Raw genomic sequence first — 6,676 nt, forward strand, 5'->3', positions numbered from 1 at the left:
CAAACGCGACATGTCATCCGATCTCAATTCCAGCCAATTCTGCATTGAAAAAGTAAAACAGTGCTCCTTCCCTTCCAAGCTCTCCCGTGCACCCAAACAGGGGTTTACCCCAACATATGGAGTATCAGCGTACTCAGGACAAATTAATCAACAACTTTTGGGGTCCAATTTCTCTTGTCACCATTGGGAAAATAAAAATTTGGGGGCAAAAATACATTTTTATTTTATTTTTACGATGCTGCGTTATAAACTAGTGAAAGACTTGGGGTTGCAAAGTTCTCACAACACATCTAGATAATTTCCTTGGGGGGTCTAGTTTCCAATTTAGGGTCACTTGTGGGGGGTTTCTACTGTTTAGGTACATCAGGGGCTCTGCAAACGCAATGTGATGCCTGCAGACCAATCCATCTAAGTCTGCATTCCAAATTACGCGCCTTCCCTTCCGAGCTCTGCCATGCGCCTAAACGGTGGTTCCCCCCACATATGGGGTATCAGCGTACTCAGGACAAATTGCACAACAACTTTTGGGGTCAAATTTCTCCTGTTACCCTTGGTAAAATAAAACAAATTGGAGCTGAAGTAAATTTTTTGTGACAAAAAGTTAAATGTTCACTTTTTTTAAACATTCCAAAAATTCCTGTGAAACACCTGAATGGTTAATAAACTTTTTGAATGTGGTTTTGAGCACCTTAAGATGTGCAGTTTTTAGAATGTCACACTTGGTTATTTTCTATCATATAGACCCCTCAAAGTGACTTCAAATGTGATGTGGACCCTAAAAAAAATGGTGTTGTAAAAATGAGAAATTGCTGGTCAACTTTTAACCCTTATAACTCCCTAACGAAAAAAAAAAAGATTTTGGTTCCAAAATTATGCTGATGTAAAGTAGACATGTGGGATATGTTACTTATTAAATATTTTGCGTGACATATCTCTGTGATTTAAGGGCATAAAAATTCAAAGTTGTAAAATTGCAAAATTTTCAACATTTTCACCAAATTTCAGTTTTTTCTCACAAGTAAATGCAGGTATTATCAAATAAGTTTTACCACTATCATGAAGTACAATATGTCACGAGAAAACAGTGTCAGAATCATCAGAATCTGTTGAAGCGTTCCAGAGTTATAACCTCATAAAGGGACAGTGGTCAGAATTGTAAAAATTGGCCCGTCATTAACGTACAAACAACCCTTTGGGGGTAAAGGGGTTAATGAACATGCTACTTTTTTGTCTGGAATGCGATTCCGCCGCGGAAAAAAAATGCAGCATGTGCACAAAAAATGTGGAATGTATTCTAAAAATAGGGTACTCTGTATGCTTTTTTTGCATTTTTATTGCATTTTTACTGCGGAAAAACACGAAGAAACTTGAAAATTCCTAAACGTGTGCACATAGCCTTAATGTCCTGAATTTTTCCTTTCAAAATAGACTCTAGAAACATCAAATAGTTTTCAGCGTGTCAAAAAAAAATCATGCTTTACTGGTTGCCGGGGACTGAATCACGATACAGACTAGTCAGACTGTCAGGTCCTTGGCGGCTTCTCCCAGCCTGCTGCCCTGGGTGTACTTGTTCCGTCGCTACTCCAATCTCTTTAGTGCCTGCTGTGCTTAGACGTCAGATCTCAGACGCACTGGGGGAATGGATCCTTGTTCCATCATTGCATTCACCTGTATCTTCCTCCATAATACAGATACAGTTGAAAGTGTGATACCGGGCAGGGGGCGCTGGGCACTGGCAGTGGACTCCCGACTCACAGGCCTGATAGCAGACACGTAGTTTGTCACTATTAGGCCGGCGTCACACTACCGTGTTTTACGGACGTAAGAGAGGTGCTGAAAATATGGATTGCATACAGTACAATGATTCTCTATGCTCCAGCTCCTATCTGCCGTATTTTACTGATCCGCATTATACAGTCTTCTACGGCCGTAGAAAATCACAGCATGCTGCGTTTGTCACCGTATTGCGCAAAAAACACACCAATGAAAGTCTATGGGGGCCAGAAAAATACGGATTACACACGGACCAGCAGTGTGACTTGCGAGAAATACGCAGCGGTGTTCTATAGAAAAGCCGGCAATTCAGTGCGGTGTACAGTAAAATCACACTGACAAGTTACAATAGAATAGGTAGAATAAATGTCTACACATAGTATAGGTATATATATATATATATATATATATATATATATATGTCAGTGAGACACATATATGTATATATATATTAATATTTAATACAGCGCTAGATAGCAGAAAAGCCGGTAATTCAATTGCCGGCTTTTGCTATCTCCTTCCTACACTCGACATGATATGAGACATGGTTTACATACAGTAAACCATCTCATATCCCCATTTTTTTGCATATTCCACACTACTAATGTTAGTAGTGTGTATATGCAAAATTTGGGCTGTCTAGCTATTAAATTAAAGGGTTAAATGGCGGAAAAAATTGGCGTGGGCTCCCGCGCAATTTTCTCCGCCAGAGTAGTAAAGCCAGTGACAGAGGGCAGATATTAATAGCCCAGAGAGGGTCCATGGTTATTGCCCCCCCTGGCTAAAAACATCTGCCCCCAGCCACCCCAGAATAGGCACATCTGGAAGATGCGCCTATTCTGGCACTTGGCCACTCTCTTCCCATTCCCGTGTAGCGGTGGGATATGGGGTAATGAAGGGTTAATGTCACCTTGCTATTGTAAGGTGACATTAAGCCAGATTAATAATGGAGAGGCGTCAATTATGACACCTATCCATTATTAATCCAATAGCATGAAATGGTTAAAAAACACACACAATATTGCAAAGTATTTTAATTAAATAAACACACAGGTTGTTGTAATATTTTATTCCACTCTCAATCCACCTGAAGACCCTCGACGTGTAACAAATTAAAAATAATAAACCAACAATATCTCATACCTTCCGTCGATATGTCCCACGATGTAAATCCATCTGAAGGGGTTAAATTATTTTACAGGCAGGAGCTCTGCTATAATGCAGCTGTGCTCGTGCCTGTAAAACCCCAGCGAATGAATGGAATGTAGGTCAGTGACCTGCAGTTACCTTCATTCGCGGTGATGCGCCCTCTGCTGGATGTCCTCATATGACCTCGAGGCTGGGAAAATATTCAGAAAAGTTCCCATGCTCGAGGTCATATGAGGACATCCAGCAGAGGGCGCATCACCACCAATGGTAACCTATTTTCCATTCATTCACTGGGGTTTTACAGGCACGAGCACATATATATATATATATAGAGAGACAGTACATATGTTTTTATGTTTTTGGGAGTACATGGATCCATTGTATGTCCGTATGTCGGTTTTGCAAGCCTGTGAGAAAATCTCGCAGTACGGATGCCATACGGATTACATACGGAGGATGCCATGCGCAAAATACGCTGACACACCCTGCCCACGGATGAGATACAGACCACTATTTTAGGGACTTTTCTGCGTAAATTACGGACCGTATTTTTATACGCTGAGTGTGACGCCGGCCTTACTGGTGCACCACTGAATTCACCCTAATGACTTGTCGCACAATGCATTCCTAAATAAAAATGAAAACACAGTAAAACTCCTGCATTTTGTACTCTATTTATTTAAATTTGCAACAATAAAATGCTTTGGGAACGCATCATGTAAACACTGCCTTAAACTTTATTTTTATGATATTTAAATTAGTAAAGGAATTAAAACATATTTTCTTTGTTTTCTTTGCTACGATGTTTATTCCTTGTAACGCAAAATACTAATAAAAAAACAATAAAACTTGACATCCCTGTATCAGCAAAAAATAAAATTAGGAATTTTAGCCTTTCATTAGAAAGTATCATATACATGTTAGGATTTTTTATTAGTTTAGATTTGATTTGTAAATAACAATTAGTAATGAAATGTTGCAGTTGTCATATTGGCCACTAGATGTCAGTATCACATACACATGTTACAGACTTTTAAACCGCGATTACAATTTTTAAGATTATATTATGTGTTTAAAATGTATGAATTGTGGAGCCCTAGAAAAAATATCTATGCAAAAGAACACGTAAAAATATTCTTAAGCAAAATACCAATCCTTATGCCAAAACCCGGGATCGAACCAGGGACCTTTAGATCTTCAGTCTAACGCTCTCCCAACTGAGCTATTTCGGCTGATGGTGGTCTACAATATTCCACAGTGTGAACTGAGGTTCAGAATAATTTCAGAAAAGAAAATTATTTTTATATCATCAGTAGTTCTGAAGATTTATTATCCTAGTGGAAAAACTGTAAGTTATAGTAGCATATTGAAAGTGATACAATAGTGGACAAGTCGGGGTATAGATAGTCGAAATTTGTTGCAAGACCTTTTTATTATATTTAGAACAGACTAAAATACTAATTTTTACTGTACAGAGAAACGCCTTCAAGAGGACCTGTCCCAAGGTCAGAACTGGCCAGTTTTTGCACTTATTTTATTCCCACTGTTCCCTTGAGTTTCAAACCTTTTTTGCTTTTTTACAATTCTCCGTACAGGTCCTGAGATATGGGCATTTTTATTTAGTGATCATGTTTATGTCTTTTACAAGGGGGCGTTACTTGCAGGGTAATAATGCAGAGCAGCCTAAAGACACGCCGACAGAGAACCCTGTGAGCCACGCACCTTTGTAAAGGACATTAAAATAAGCACTAAACATAAAGATCCCAGATCTCAGGAACTGCATGGCAGATTAAAAAAAAAGATAAATAATGAGAGGAGCAGCGGAAATAAAACAAGGGGCAAAAACTGGAAACTTTTGACCTGGTGATAGGTCATCTTTAACCCCTTCATTCCCCAAGCAACTTTTCAACTTCATGACCAGGTGACATTTTACAATTCTGACCAGTGTCACTTTATGTGTAAATAACTTTTGAGCGCTTCAATGGATCTCGGTGATTCTGAGATTGTTTTTCGTGACATATTGTACTTCATGATAGTAATAAAATTTGTTCAATATGACTTGCGTTTATTTGTGTTAAATTCGGAAATTTTGAACATTTTGAAATTTTCAGACTTTTAATTTTTATGCCCTTAAATCACATAGATATGTCGAGCAAACTAGATAATAAATAACATTTCCTGCATAACTACTTTACATCAGTACAAGTTTTGAAAAATATTTATTTTGGTTAGGAAGTTAGAAGGGTTAAAAGTTGACCAGCGATTTCTCATATTTCCAATAATGTGGAAGGAAAAATTGAACATTTAACTTTTTTTTCACAAACATTTTACTTTAGACCCAATTTATTTTTACAAGGGTAACAGGAATAAATTGGACAGAAAAATTTGTTGTGAAATTTCTCCTAAGTACGCCAATACCTCATATATGGGGAAAAACTACTGTTTGGGCGCATGGCAGGGTTCGGAAAGGAAGGAGCACCCTTAGACTTTTTGAATGCAAACTTAGATAGAATACAGAACTGACACCATGTTGCATTTGGAGAGCCCCTGATGTGCATAAACAGTGGAAATCCTCCACAAGTGACCACATTTTGGAAAGTAGACCCCTTTAGAAATATATCTAGATCTGTGGTGAGCACCTTGAACCCCCAGGTGCTTCACAGAAGTTTAAAATGTAAAGCTGTGAAAATAAAAAGCACACATATTTCCCACAAAAATATTCTTTTAGCCTAAAAAGATTTATTTTCACAAGGGTAACTGGAGAAAATGGACCCTAAAATATCTTGTGCAAATTCTTATGAGTATGCTGGTGCCCCATATGTGGGGTGCAACTACTGTTTGGGCACATGACTGGGCTTGGAAGTGATGGAGTACCATTTGACTTTTGGAGCTCGGAATTGTCTGGAATCGTTAGCAGACGCCATGTTGCTGTCACAATCCATTTTTGGATTTGTGGCAGATCTGGTTTCCCTCAGATTAAAACTTTTTTCCTTTCAGGTCATCGGAGGGGGGGGGGGGGATTAATACAGTTTTCCCCGGTGGCCTGCTGGTGTAATTGCATTGCTGCTGGGTCAGCTGATGTGGGTGGCGACCACTCCCACCATCCTTCAAGATGTAACCTGATGCATCAGCTGACTGTCGGTGTTAGTTGATTCTGCAGTGATCAAGCTGGGAGAAGGAGCTTGCTGGGAGCAGTCGTTCGTCACCTGAGTCCGGTGAATCTGGTGTTTCATTCCTGCTGTGCTGTGCTTTGCAGCAGTGAGCTAAGTGTTGTTTTCCTTTACCTTGTCTGTCACACCTTCCCTTTGTGCTTTATTAGTGCAGTGGTGGGACCAGTGTCCTCACTAGCCAATTCCCTACTTAGGGATAGGTGCAGGGCAAGCGAAGGCTTGAGTATCCTGCTCGGCGACAGGTTGAAAGATCCTGTATAGGGACGTCAGGGAGATCAGGACACATCCTTAGGAGAGTGCAGGAAGTGTCCATTTCTCCATTCCCTATTGCAGGGCCCACCATTGTAATTGTGTCCCTGGTCTCCCCTTGTTTGTTGTGCTGTTGGTGACCGACCTACGGTTGGGTGGTTTCATATTGGGTGAGTCACTTTCCTGACATTAACACCGACCGTCACATTTTTTCAGGTGAGCCATGGTCCAAATGCAGGCCTTTGCCCAACTGCACTTAAGGAGCTGCGTGGTGAGGTGGTGCAGCAGCTGGGCCTCAGCTCAGGTACAGGCTCATTCAGAACTAAAGATATCTT

General features: G+C 39.9%; 1 non-coding gene across 1 annotated transcript; it reads right to left on the reverse strand.

Moving 5' to 3' along the window:
* Positions 1 to 4,081: 4,081 nt before the first annotated feature.
* On the reverse strand, positions 4,082 to 4,154 carry TRNAF-GAA (transfer RNA phenylalanine (anticodon GAA)). Its single transcript has one exon. It is a non-coding gene; the product is annotated as a tRNA-Phe (tRNA).
* Between the last annotated feature and the right edge of the window lie 2,522 nt (positions 4,155 to 6,676).

The sequence above is a fragment of the Ranitomeya imitator genome, chromosome 10 (assembly GCF_032444005.1).
Source record: "Ranitomeya imitator isolate aRanImi1 chromosome 10, aRanImi1.pri, whole genome shotgun sequence".
NCBI lineage: Eukaryota > Metazoa > Chordata > Amphibia > Anura > Dendrobatidae > Ranitomeya > Ranitomeya imitator.